Consider the following 14,329-nt stretch of genomic DNA (forward strand, 5'->3'; position numbering starts at 1 on the left):
AAGCATTGTGTAAATAAAAATTAAGTGTCTTGTTATTTGATATAGGCTCTATTGCGGTTGACACATAATTTTACTGGGGGCAGTGCAGAGCAGAGATAGATGGCAGGTCACGGTGTGAAAAGAGGAAAACATTATCATCACGGTTTCTGTCTCACAGTCACAACAGCCCATGGTCTTGGGTCACATTGCTAATCATTCATTCACACTCTTTAGTTAGGATAATTTTGCCTTTTGTGAGCTCTTTTGCTCTTCTTGTCCTTTCAAAATCTTAAAATGATAATATACAAATTTTTAAAGTAAGAATTACAATAAAAAGGAAAAAATTAGTTATCATGTAATGTAGGAAAGCATGAGAAATTGTGTCTATGAAGTACTTTGTCTATTAGCTCATGTAAGCATCTCAGCAATACTCTGAAATAAATGGAATAAACACTTACAGGTAAGGTTACCAAGTGAGGTAACCTCTCCAGGATTACAAATCGAGTTGGAGCCAAGTACTTCACAACTCTACAGTTTTCCACCTCCCAGTTCTAACTGGAATTCCCCAGAACAATTCTGGGGGCAAAGCTAGAGTTATTTGCCTGATCTCTGTGGATTTTGCTTTCTTGGGACAACACATGCTCAAATCTTGTGCTGGAAGGTAGAGTGCAAGGGGAAGAGTGTGGTGTTTGTAGTCACACCTCAATTCAAGTCATGGCTCCTCACTCGATGACAGGACACCTCTTGGATTGTTAGTTTTTATATAAATGGTTACTAGGATAATGATACCAAAGTAGAGAATGGCTGGACCCCCAATAGAGGGAGGTATCAATTGAGATAAGACACCTGAAATTCAGTCATAAGCCAGAAATAGATCTTCTGTCCTCATGACCTACTGTCAAGAAATTCTGGAGACATTAACCTGGGGTATCCATCCCCTAGTCCTCTGTATCTGAATGGTGCAAAACAGTCAAATGTGTCTCCAAGAGGAAGCCACTCACTCAAGAAAGCAGGAAAGAGCTTCAGCATCAGGGCTTGGGTGAATGTGCCTCCGGGCCAAGGACTTGAACTACTGCCAACATCGGAAGTTCTGGTAAACACTCTTGGGCTTACAGGAGTCATCCTTGGACTGGGTGGAGGGAGGACCTCTGTCCATGGAGGCCCCCTGTGGCCTGAAGAAAGCATTCCCTGGAGGAATACTGGGGGCCAACTGGGCAGCTCACGGTGGAGCTTGAGGAGGAAGGCCTGGGATCCAGCCTCCCTCAGCAGACTGGGTGCACCTCACAGCTGAGGCTGGGGCCAAGGGCTCTAGAGCAGAGGCCCTCAAGATCCCAGGAGGGGCATGCTGAGCACCCCCACAGAGGATCCTTGGGTCACTTGAAATGTGGGGCATCTGAGGAAGGACAAAGGGCTGAGTAGGAGGGTCTCTGCTGGTCCCCCTAGTTTTCTGATTTGAATAATGATCTTCTCACCTCCAGTCCCAGTGGAGACAAGGGCCCCCTTTCCTGTCACCGACTGCGGTCTGGGGAAAGCAGGCAGCAGCAGAGAGCTGCCAGGAAGGAAAGATGGGGGTAGGTGCTGCCCCCAGGGAGGTGGGAGTGGTGGGCCAGGAATGGGTGAAGGGATTGGCAGGGCAGTGCCAGGATACAGGGAGACTCAAGAGTTCATGGTCTTGTCTTGTCCCAGCAGTGGAGATGCTGTAGAGATAAGGAAATGGGTGAATTTAGAGGTCACAAAGGCAACACTCTTGAGGCTCTCAGGAGCTGTCCTTTACTCATTGGGAAATTGAGAGCTGGAAAAAGTGCTTATTAAAAATTTCTTCACCTACACAGCTCTGGATCTACCCAGGCATAACTAAGATAGTTTTCTCTTAATCCAATCTTAATAGTTATTCTTTCTTCTTAGCTCCCAAGAGGACATCAACCAGATCTTCCCAGTTCTGGTTACAGGAACAAGAAGAGTGAAATATCAACTGAAGGCAAAACCAGAGAATAGCATCAAAAGCACCAATATCTGAATCTAAACTGTCACTGATAAATCACTAAAACTGAGTGATTATGAGTTTAACGTGCTTGAGATGACACAGGACTGGAAAATTGCAGGTACCCTTCTCACAAGACCCCTGGAAGGTCTAAAGTCATCACTTGTTTCTTGTTTTTGACTTGCTTTTCTTTTCATCTCTCCCCTAGTTTTTTACCTATACAAATTCAAGTTCCCATTCTCACTTTGAACTGGTTTTGGGAAGATTCTCCCAGTTCCTTGCTTGAGCATTTGCAATAAATCATCTTCTCACTGAGAGATGTGTTTCTCCTTTGTGGTGCTGGAACAGGCATGCCATTCTGTTGGAATGGCCATGCATACATCAAGAGAATCAGAGCTATGAATTTCAAAACGTGAGCAGGGACATAGGTGGAGGAAATTCAGAATAGCTCCTGTCCCTCTAGTGATTTTAGGTTCTAGAACTCCAGATCAAGGTTTTCCCATAAGAGAACTTGCTCCCATTCAGTGAGGCTCCCAGACCTCTGAGTGCTAAGGAGAAAGAAGCACGTGCTATCAGGACAGCCCCTCTCTGAGGAAATCGCTACCAGAAATTCAGCCAGACTCAATATTTGGTGAAGGCATTCAGTCAGCCTCTTGACCAAAGAGCTGGTGTCAAGGAATTCTTTGGAAAAAATATCCCTCAGCATGCTTACAAGCAGATAAGGGATGTTCTTTTGGGTAAGTTCTAGGCAGCACAAGGGAGTTATGAAGGTGGAAAATTCTTAAGATTATGTTCTGCATCGTCCCTTCAGACTCTTACCAATGCTACTATTACTTTTAGTACTATTAGTGATAGAGTAACATATACTTAATTGTATCTCTTCTCCTTCCCCTCTTCAGAAAGAAACCACCTGTCATTGAGGGTTTTACTGAAAACAAATAGCAGCCACTATCTATTCCATGAATGTGAACTATTCATGGACTATGAGCAACATCTTCACCTCAACTTTAAAGAGCTGAGGGTTCACCATGAGGAATTAGAGAAGATGAATTGGTTGAACACCTGAGTTTACACAGTTAAAGAAAAAGTCATAAAATCCAGGTAAACCCAATCTCTAAAACTAGCTGAAGTTACCACAAGTGCCCTGGAAACATTGAATGAAAGAAAACATCCACCAGGAGTGAAAGCAAAAGGCCTCTGGACTGGTAGGGGCTTAGAGGCTCTGGGCTGGGACAGTTAGAGTAACTTCCAGGCTGCCTCACAGACAGGATATTTCTCTGCTGACTTCGCCACGATAAACTCTACTGAAAAGTTTTTTTACGTTAGACCATTGATTCTAACTGTCCCCATAGGATCTCATTTACTCCAGGTCATATTCTTCCAGTAAAATAATAAGTTCCCAGGTGCCTGAAGTAATGACAAAGGGTGGAGACAAGCCTCTCTACACTACCACACAACGTAAACCTGCTACCATTTAATACACTTGTTATGTGGCTTTTTTCTAGAGAGAAACTCTTTCTGCATCCCAACTTTCTCATACCTATTGTAGCCCTCTCACATATCTAAGGAGAACCCTTCCTCAACTTTAAGTCTTGGCTTTCCAACCTACCCCACCAATTTCCAGGTGAGAGGTTCTTGGTGTAGTCCAGTGATTTCTCCTTCCTCGAGATTCATCTCAAATCTTGTTCCAAGAAGATGGGCCAAATTTGAATTTCTATGGATTTGAAGACTATCAGGGACCCTGGTAACACACCACCTTATCCTAAGTGCTTACATTTTGAAGTCACCTCGGTACACTTGGACACTGACCACCGCTATCTGACAACCTGTAGCAAAGATTCAATTCTACACCCTTAGAGTGAACCACTGTCAACAGATTCTCAGGAATCCACGGAAAAGGTAGAGAAGTTTGAATCTCAACAGGACTAGAACGGAGCACTCAGACATTCTACAGGGGGGAGGGGCAGAGGGCAGGTGGGCTTGAAGTGGGGGAGGGTAGAACTTCATCAGGACCCTGACAGGGGAAATTGCAGGTGGTCCCTTCAAAGTATAATGGGACAGCAGAATTATGGACTTTGTTAGAGGAATTTATTGGTTGGTGGTAAAATTCAGGTAAAAGGAAGAGGTTGGTTTTATTTTAAAGAGCAGAAACAATTATATTATTTCCATAAGAAACCCACTTTACATTTATAAACACAGGTTATCATGTAAAGATCTAAAAGCAGAAATTTGGAATGACTGTGTTAACATTAGAAAAATCATATTTTGGAGCAAAGAAAATTACAAGGGATAAAGAGCAACATTTCAATATTAAAAAAAGTTCAATTCATCAAGACTATATATTGTTTAATTCAAACCACGAAAAACTGTTGCTACTAATGAATGGAAAAACAGAAAAATCAACTATTTTATTTGGCTATTTCAAAACCCACCCTAAAAAATAATAGAATGTAAGCAGAAAGTCATTAAAAATATAGAGAAGACTTGACGTATCTAATCAACAGCATAACCAAAAGATATTTATAAAACACTCTACCAAAGAACTGTAGAATAAAATGTCTGAAGTATTTGAAGAGAGTATATCCTGAGTCATAAGACAAATTTCAAAAATTATAAGTAATTGAAATCATGCAAAATATATTATTTTAACCTACAGAAATAAACAAGAAAACTATATGGACCTACTTCAGAGTGGCAGGAAGCTCAGATCATAGACAGTGGTTTCATTTCATTCTTGTACTTCTTGATACCTTGTATACCAGTAGTATGTAGCAGCAGGGTCACTTTAGAACAATGAAAATGGGCAGCACTCCCTCTGTTATCATGTGAAATTCTACCCACTATGTCAATACCCAACAAACATCCAAACATATGTTTATAACTTATATGCATGCCCTGGAAAACTCCCTCCCACCCATGCATTCTCCTTAAATGACATCCTACATCAGTGCTCCTCCTCTGTCATAGTTGAACCCCTCTGTGATTCAAAACTTTTTTTTACTTTTTGCCTTTCATCACTGTATTAGGTGTTGCCCTGTATGTACAGTGGCAAGGCAATCTTTTCCATTTATTCCTGTGTCTGCGTCCTTTTTTAAAACGATGTTTTCAGAAAAGTTTTAGATCACAGTAAAGTCACATTTAGAATATATAGGACTCCCATATACACAACATCAAACCCTTTTTCTCCTTCCCTAGCACTGATCTCTTTACACATGGATGTCACATTTGCTGCAACTGATGTATAAATATTGATACATAGCTGCTAACCATGGCTTCATTATGGTTTACATTTTAAACTATACATTTTTATAAATTTTTGGTGAAATTTAACATGGCCTGTATCCATCATTGCAGGATCATGCAGAGTACTTCCATTGCCACCAGTTAACCCCTCTTCCATCCATTCTATTCCTCTCTCCCTTTCCATTGGGGCCCACAGTGACAACCAAGCTTCACTGCTTGAAAGACAAGATTCATAGATACTTGCACCAATGCTGAGAGCTTGACACACTAGTCTGTCCTCCCCCATTGGGAGCCACCCATGCTCTCAAGAGATACCCTCCCCTCTGTTTGAGAATGTCAGACCTACCCAGGATGGGGGTATAACACCTTCCCACTCATTGTGCTGGTCTCCACCCACTGATATAACACAGTATGGCAAAATAAGCACTCACATACTCCCTAGAAGCCTGCCCCAGGTGAACCCTGTGACAGTTGCCCCTATCAAGCATATAAAAAGAAATCCTGTATCTTGAAAATAAAGAGACAACCCATTTTAAAAATGGGCAAGAGATTTGAACAGACACTTCTCCAAAGAAGAAATACAAATGGCTAAAAAGCAAATGAAAAGGTGCTCAACATCACTAGCTGGTAGGGAAATGCAAATCAAAAGTACAATGAGATACCATCTTGCACTCATTAGACCAGCAGCTGTTAAAAAACAGAAGACTATAAGTGCTGGAGAGGATGTGGAGGAATGGAAATCCTCATCCACTGCTGGTAGGAATGTAGAAGGATCCAGCCATTCTGGAGGACAGTTTGGTAGTTACTCAAAAAACTAGCTATAGATTTGCCATATGACCCAGTAATTCCACTGCTGGGTATATACCTAGAACTGAAAACAAGGACACAAACTGATGCATGCACACCCGTGTTCATAGTGGCATTATTCACTATTTGCCAAAAGTTGGAATCAACCCAAATGCCCATCAACAGATGAATGGATAAACAAAATGTGGTATATACATATAATGGAATACTACTCAGCTGTAAGGAGGAATACAGTACTAACACATGGGATAACATGGATGAACCCTGAGGTGAAGCAAGCCAGGCACTGAAGGACAAATACTACATGATGTTCCTGATAAGAATTAAGCAAATCAAGCTGTCTCAGAGAGCTAGAGACTGGAAGATAGGCTTACAGAAAATATGGGGGGAGAGAAAGGTTGTGGGCCAGTGCCCACACAGGCAAAATCTATGATAAAGTGGAGGTACGTAGTTGTGCAATGAAGGAATAAGACAGGGGCATAGGGATACTATTGGGTTGGGTTTTGCAGGCTTCAGGGGGGCTAGGGTTGGGAAGATGGGTCAGATGATCCATGGAATTGGGGGAAGGATTAAGGGGTATCATGTGAACACAGGAGATTGTCGGGTATGTGGTTGAAACTATAATGTTGAGAAAACTCTTTAGAAAATATAATAAGGAAGTGTTACTGGTTTAAGACATGTCCTATCTCTATTTTAGCATCTCCTGGGAGTTCATCAAAGACCTTCACTGGAACCCCTGGTTTGCTGCCTGCCCTGAAGAATTTGGACTTATGCATTGCCATGGTTGCATGAGGCAATTTTATAAAACCTCAAACTATTTACAGATATTGTCTGTTGGTTTTGTTTCCCTAGAGAATCTGACTAATACAGGCCTCTATACAATTTTCAATTTTGGAACCTTTACTTATACATGGGGACTTCATAATCTAAATTGACAGAGTTGCCGACCCGAAGGGTACTGGGAATGAAAGACAAAGAGAGATTGGGATCAGGGGATCTGAAAGCATTGAAGCCGCAAGCTCATCAGACAACTTTATTGTTTACAAGGGGCTCTTTATATACCCCAGTGTATGTGCCAAGAAGCAGGCAAAGGTAGCCTACATGCCAATAAGCACAAACATAGCATACGTGACATTAAGGAGCAACACGTATTAACTATCTCATCCCATTTGCCAGGAACTCTTAATTACCACATTCCTTAGGTTGCAAGCATAGCCATGGAGACAGCACTAGCATGGAGACAGCATGTCTCTCCTTGAGAGGCCACTGTGCCTCAGTTTCCAAAACTAAATCTCTATTCTTCTTTCCTGAAAAATTCTCTCATATCTCTTTTCTCACTGTGGCACCAGTTCATATTTGTTTCTGAATACATGGGTGAATCTCACCAAGGATGACTTGAGTTTGCAGTGGCTACTTGGGGAATGTTTGAATTCACCAAGGACAACCATTTGAGGTGTGCACTTGAAAAAGAAACTCCTGGTCGTCAACAAATTAGGGAGTGCATCATTTGATTGATATTCAGAAGCTCTAAAAGGCTTAATGATTCAAAAATAGCATCTTTAAAAGATTCCTTATAGTGTGCTCCTAGATGTTTATGGTAGAAAAAAATAAGTTTTAACCTAATGAAAGGGAATCAAAATTTGATTTCAACAGTTCTTGAGTTTAGTATAAATTGCCAACTTTAGGATAGAGCCTAAGATCTGTTGATACCTTAAGACCTTAGGCTTATGCTAAATTGAGCTTGCATGAGCTAGCAGTTTAATTGATGAATTCAAAAAAGAAATACTGGATTATGCTTGTAATCTAATCTGTACCTGGGCATGATTGAGTTATGATTAGGGCTTTGATTGGACCACATCATTAGGGCATTGGGTCTCCACCCCTTGGTGGGTGGGGATTCACAGATAAAAGGCATGGCTAAGGACAGAGTTGGAGTTTTGATATGAGGGTGTCAGAGTCATGGACCCAAAAGGTATCAGGAAATGAAAGACAAAGAGAGATTGGGATCAGGGGATCTGAGAGCATTGAAGCCTCAAGCTTATCAGACAAGTTTATTAATCTCAGGGGCTTCTTTATATACCCCAAGCAATCATGAGAATCAGCAACTATTCTTGCTAACTATTCTCATTACCTCAACCTGTGTAACACAATGGATCAAATGCTATGATTATAATTCAAAGTACAAAATTTCAATGTCCTGTTATATTGTTGAGAAAACATACCCATAAATCTTGTTGCCCAGGTTGGTCTATTCTACCTAGTCCTCGTTCCACCTGAATGTACACATCTCCTTCCTAGATTTATGACCTGCATGTATAGCTATGGAGACAGCATGACTCAGTGGTCAAGGAAGTAACTTGCTTCCATGGAAACAACATGCCTTTGTTTCCCACATTTCCCCCTTTTTGTTTTAGTCAGGGTGGCTGTGCCTGTCTTAGGTTGCCCTCCTCTGAGAGTCTTACCCATCATTGAATACCAGCCAAGCACACTCACCATAGGGAACTCATTGCAAGATTCTTGCAAGTACAAAATTATTGGCTTGTCCCATAGCATTCACATGGTGCAGTCTTTGGCAAACACCTCATCCCAGGCAGACAACAACAATGAGCAACAAGATTAACACACAAAGTCTTATTCCTACTGCTGATAAAAAATGTTGAGACTTCCACCAATTTATGGGATTAAATTTATTGAAATGAGAAATTGAATCATTAAAGATATCCTTATCATCAGCTACATAAATCTGATTATGAGATATTTCCAATATCTTTTTCTGTAATTCTTCTATTTCTAATGACATATTACTCTTATGACCTATCAAATGATTTTTAATCTTTTCCCAGTCAAACATAGAATTATTATAAGCAAGCAGAGTAATACAAAAATTACTCATTCCAATCACATTTTAAACCTCTAAGTAAATTTAAGTTATATACTTGATCTCCAAGATGTAAAACTGCTGATTCTAGATCATTAACTCTATTGTTTAATTCTTTGTCTATATGTTCTTGACTATGCCATAAGTCACTAGCATTCTTATGCAAATCATGCACATATTGCTGAGTCTGCACAGTCTCATGCAAGGCCGTGGTAGCTGTAGCAGCAGCTGCAATAACACCAATCAGTCCCAATATGCCAGCTATTAACAGTCCCAGAAATCACTCTGAGCACTTCAGGATTTCTTGAGCCATATGGAACAGCAGTTGACGTTCAGGTGACGATTGCCAAATTTGGTTTAGTTGCACTGGAACCCACACTCCCCACTACCTTCAAGCCATTGTAATGAAATCTCCATTCTGTAAAATATTCTCAGACAAACAGGTATACAACACCCCAATTTCATAAAATAGAGCATTCTTAGTTATAGTTAGTTTTCCAACCACAACACTTAAGGATCTCTTACACACGATTGAAAATGATGAGTTTGATCTAAATGCAAATATTGACCATTCTCACTATTATTCCCAATCCATTCTATAGTAGGTGCTATTCCCAGAAAACCTTTCCACAAATTCTTTTGACTATGCATAGACGTAATATTACACCATGGAGAAGGGATCCCTTTTCCTTTATATTTCCAAACACTAGTATTTTTGGTAAAAATTATTTTTTCATCCAATTCAAGGGATTCATGAAAGGGATATTGCATATTACTAATTTGCTGTCCTTTACTATTTAGACCATACCAAATAAATCTGCCATTATATTTGGTGGGACTCCCCATAGGGGCACTTTCCCACACTATTCCATAGGAATCATTAAAAACGACAGATCCTCTTCCTATATGGCATTCTTGCCATCCTTCTTTATCCCCAATATCTCTTTGCAGACAATTATAGGTAGATTTTTTAGTCACCATATAATTATAAGAAGGAAATAATGTCACTAAAGCCTTAGTATTATTATTTTTGAAGATAATCATAGTCCAATTTTTAACATATATGCATGGAGGATGGTTTCCAATGCATAGGGGTCGAGAATCAAATGGTAATATGAGATTATAGATTCTTCATCATTCTTCATGAGACTTAATTGGTAACCTATCATCAATTGGTCAAGGGAATATATGGTCTTATTCAGATAAATAGGAAAGGATGGATCTTTCCAGGTTAACACTCTGAGTAATGGGGGGTTAGGTATATAGGCCCAATAGGTGTAATTACCCATGGCTTCCTCATTACTTATGATCACCATCATCAGAAGTTGTAGCAGACCCCATCTCTTCATTCCATGGTTTAATCCTCTTCGCAGGTAGCCAAATTTGCTCTCCATTTTCTGAAATACAAGAGCATAGCCTCACCCCCATACTTTAATCCTGCCTTTTTTCCATTCATTGCTTAAAATATCTTTCCAGAATATTAGTTGATCTTCATTTTCAGTGTCCACTGTAGATGTTTGACATTTTCCAAAGTGACATTCTGCAGGTGTCAGTGAATTATAAACATTAAGAAAATTTAAAGTAAATAAAGCTTTTGCCAATTGATCTTTTGGTGTTATAATTACATCATCTCCCCCTTTTTGTTTTAAAAGCATAGTTTTCAGGGTACGATGGCTGCGTTCAACTATAGGTTGACCTGTAGGATTGTAAGGAATACTAGTAACATGCTCAACAGCATACATAGAACAAAAGGAAGCAAAAGGCTTACTGGTGTAAGAAGGGCCATTATCAGTTTTAATTTTCAAGGAGCATCCCATCACAGCAAAAGCAGACCGCAAATGGGAACAAACGTGATGAAAACGTTCACCACTTTGTGCAGTGGCCCAGAAAAAATGAGAGTAAATGTCAATACAGACATGGACATATTGTAATTTACCAAATGATGGTATGTGAGTAACATACATCTGCCACAGTTGATCATAAACCAGGCCACTGGGATTAGTTCCAGCCTGAAAAGGCACTGTGGCCAAGGGTCCACAGGTGGGATGGGTGTGAATAATCTCTTGACCTTGATGTTTTGTCGATTGTGGAAATTTATATCTAAGTCCCTTAGTATTAATATGAGTCAATGCATGATATTTAGTTGCATCCTGCAAACATCCCACTAACAGATCAGCTTGGGCATTTGGGTAGCTAGAGGACCAGGAAGGGAAGAATGAGACCGGATATGAGTAATATATATGGGCTAACTTCTTTGCCGAATGAGGGCTTGAAGGTCGGCAAAAAGTTGAGACAATTCATCAGTAATAAAAATACGAGCTGCTTCAATATGAGCTACAGTTAAACACACATATTCAGAATCAGAGACAATATTCAAGGGCTCCTGAAACGTTTGTAAAACCTTAATGATGACTGAAAGCTCTGTGCATTGAGCAGATGAATAAGGAGTCTGCCAAACCTGTTCTTTTTGAGAGGTAACGTATGCTGCTTTTCCATTAGTACTATCATCAGTAAATACTGTGCATGCATTTTCAATAGGAACAGTTTTCACATTTTTTGGTAAAATCCAAGTGGTTCTTCATAAGAATGTTAACAATTTGGAAGTAGGATAATGATTATCAATAATGCCTTGAAAATTACTAATAGCGATTTGCCATTGAGTAATATATAAGTTATATATAAGTGTTGAATTTCTTCATGAGAAGGATCACAAATAATCCTGTCTGGATCAGACCCCTTTAATTTTAACAATTTAACACGCCTTTTGCTAGAAATGGAAATAATTTTTTGGAGATATATTTGCAATATCTTTTGTTTATTATTAGGTGAAGAAAAAATCTATTCCAATATACCTTCTTGCCAAAATAAAGCTGTAAGAGATTGGGGGGTTGAGAAAATATTCAAATCAATAGCTTTGTCACGTTCTATTTGTGTTAATTGCCCTTGAGAGACTTGATCCTCTATCAATGCCAATTCTTTTTCAGCCTCTACAGACAATGTTCTATTGCTTGAAAGATCTATATTCTTTCTGATAGTGACCAGGCTTCCCACATTTAAAACAATTTCCTTTCTTTTTCTCCTCCTTTGAGCTACCTTTAAAGGCTGCAGCCAAGACAGCCTTTTTACATTCACTGTTAGCCTGATCAAAAGCAAGCATTAACAAAATTAGCTCTCTTGCATCTGGTATCTCAATTGTTTTCATCAAAATGTCAGTTAATCGGGCTACAAATTCCACATATGGTTCATTAACTCCCTGGATCACTTTGGCAAAAGATTGAGTAGGTTTTCCAGGTACACAAATCCAATTCCAAGCTGCCAAACATGAATTTCACACTTGTGTCATGGCCTGATCATTGTATTGGAGCTGTCTTTGAATTCCACACCAATCACCAATATCCAGTAATTGTTCAGCAGAAGTAAGAATGGGAGGATTCTGTCCTGCATTACGGTGCACAATCATATTGGCTTCATCTGCCCACCAGGTTTTAAATTGCAAAAACTCAGCTGAGCTTAAAACAGTTCTAGCCAGCATGTCCCAATCCCAGGGGATAAGTCGGTCAGCTTGAGCCAGCCCCTGCACTAAGCCAAAAGTGTAAGGACTATTAGTTCCAAATTGTGCGCAGGCTTGTTTAAGTTCTTTCAGAATTTTAAATGGCAGGGGTTCATGATGAAAATTATATCCCCCTTGAGGGTTGTTTGCCTCTGGGGAAACTTGTTGAATATTTTCAGGGAAAGCTGTTAGTAATCGCATTCCTTCAGGATCCCCCTGTCGAGATCCTTGCAGCAAAGCATTAAGGGAGTAGCTGGAACTGGATTAGGTACGAATATGTTATTAGTGTAGGGCCTGGTGTCAATGGCATAAGTAAATATTCTCGGGGCTGTAGGCATTGTAACTGGGGGGACCATAGGAACTACATTACACAAATTAGGGTAAATGCTGGCTTTAGAAATATTCAATTTAGACATCTGCTTAGGAAGAAAGGGGTTAGTTTCCTTTTCATTGGGGGACTCATCCTCGTCCTTGTCCTCTATTTCCTCCCTATCCTCACTCTGATGGCCAGTGTCATGGGTCTCCCTGGAAAAGGTGATAATTTCTTCCTCCTGCGCTGCAGACTGTGGTGGAGCTAAGGCTGCTGCAATCTGTTGCCCTAAAGCCCACACTGACAGTGGTATAGTCTCTCTTTTTTTGGTATGCTCTACGTAGCACCTTCATTACCTGTTTCCACTGTTTAAGATTTAAAGGATTTTTTCCTTGTGGCTGAAACCAATAACAGTGTTTTTGTACTAGAGCCAAAAGTTCAAGTAAATCAGCAGTTTTCACTGAGACGCCAACAGTATTTAAAAGAGTTTTTAGTACCTGTGAATATTCTTCCAGATGTCCTGGTTGATTTCCCTTACCCCGAAGCTAGCGGAAAGCAAAATTAATTAAGATTCTTACCACTGTACTGTCAGACTCGAGTCACCTTTCAATGGACACCTCAACCTTTCAGGAAGGTTTTCAGTTTCTGTGTTCCCGATACTACCATGGAAGAATCTCTGCTGCAGTCACTGCTTCAGGCCCCCATTGGGTGCCAGATGTCAGAGTCATGGACCCGAAGGGTATCAGAAATGAAAGACAAAGAGAGACTGGGATCAGGGGATCTGAGAGCATTGAAGCCTCAAGCTCATCAGACAACTTTATTAATCTCAGGGGCTTCTTTATATACCCCAAGCAATCATGAGAACCAGCAACTATTCTAGCTAACTATTCCCATTACCTCAACTTACATAACACAATGGATCAAAATCTATGATTATAAATCAAAGTTCAAAATTTTAATGTTCTATTATATTGTTGAGAAAACATACCCATAAATCTTTTTGCCCAGGTTGGTCCATTCTACCTAGTCCTCGTTCCACCTGAATGTACACATCTCCTTGCTAGATTTATGACCTGCATGTATAGCTATGGAGACAGCATGACTCAGTGATGAAGAAGGTAACTTGCTTTCTTGGAAACAACATGCCTTTGTTTCCCACAGTTGGAAAAAGATTAAAGGGCTTAATAACTAAAGCCAAGATAATTCTCTTCTTATGTTAAACAATACTGAGACCAAGCCAAAGTACAATAAATGGATGCTCCATGAGTACTTGCTCTTGGAAATTAAAACTGTGAAAGATCTAAATGGCTTAAGAATCAAGACAAAGAGCTTGCCCCTCAAGACTCTCTTCAAGAAAGTGTCCTTGCTATGTTTCTGAGTCTAAATAATTTCTGCCCACATCCACACACACTTCTGCCTTGTAAGAGCTGTCTTAAAATCATTCAAACCATGCCCTATAATTCTATAAATATTTTTCTACCAAATACCTCGTGTTGTATTATTTTATTCATATGAATTGTCCAAAAGAGGTATAGTTATGGGGATAGAAAGCACTAAAGTTTACATAGGACTAGAGGACTT

The 14,329-nt window shown here is 39.9% G+C and overlaps 1 long non-coding RNA gene across 2 annotated transcripts in view; it reads left to right on the plus strand.

Moving 5' to 3' along the window:
• Positions 1-6,835, plus strand: part of LOC131279246 (uncharacterized) — a 50,784-nt gene extending 43,949 nt beyond the window's left edge. The window contains exons 2-4 of one of the 2 annotated variants that reach the window (XR_009186650.1): positions 1,885-2,081; positions 2,860-3,061; positions 6,708-6,835. This is a non-coding gene — a long non-coding RNA (uncharacterized lncRNA). Of the gene's footprint in view, positions 1-1,884; positions 2,082-2,859; positions 3,358-6,707 lie in introns of those variants that run through there. The other variant, XR_009186651.2, reaches the window with a different exon arrangement.
• Positions 6,836-14,329: the final 7,494 nt, after the last annotated feature.

The sequence above is a fragment of the Dasypus novemcinctus genome, chromosome 7, assembly GCF_030445035.2.
Source record: "Dasypus novemcinctus isolate mDasNov1 chromosome 7, mDasNov1.1.hap2, whole genome shotgun sequence".
Lineage (NCBI taxonomy): Eukaryota > Metazoa > Chordata > Mammalia > Cingulata > Dasypodidae > Dasypus > Dasypus novemcinctus.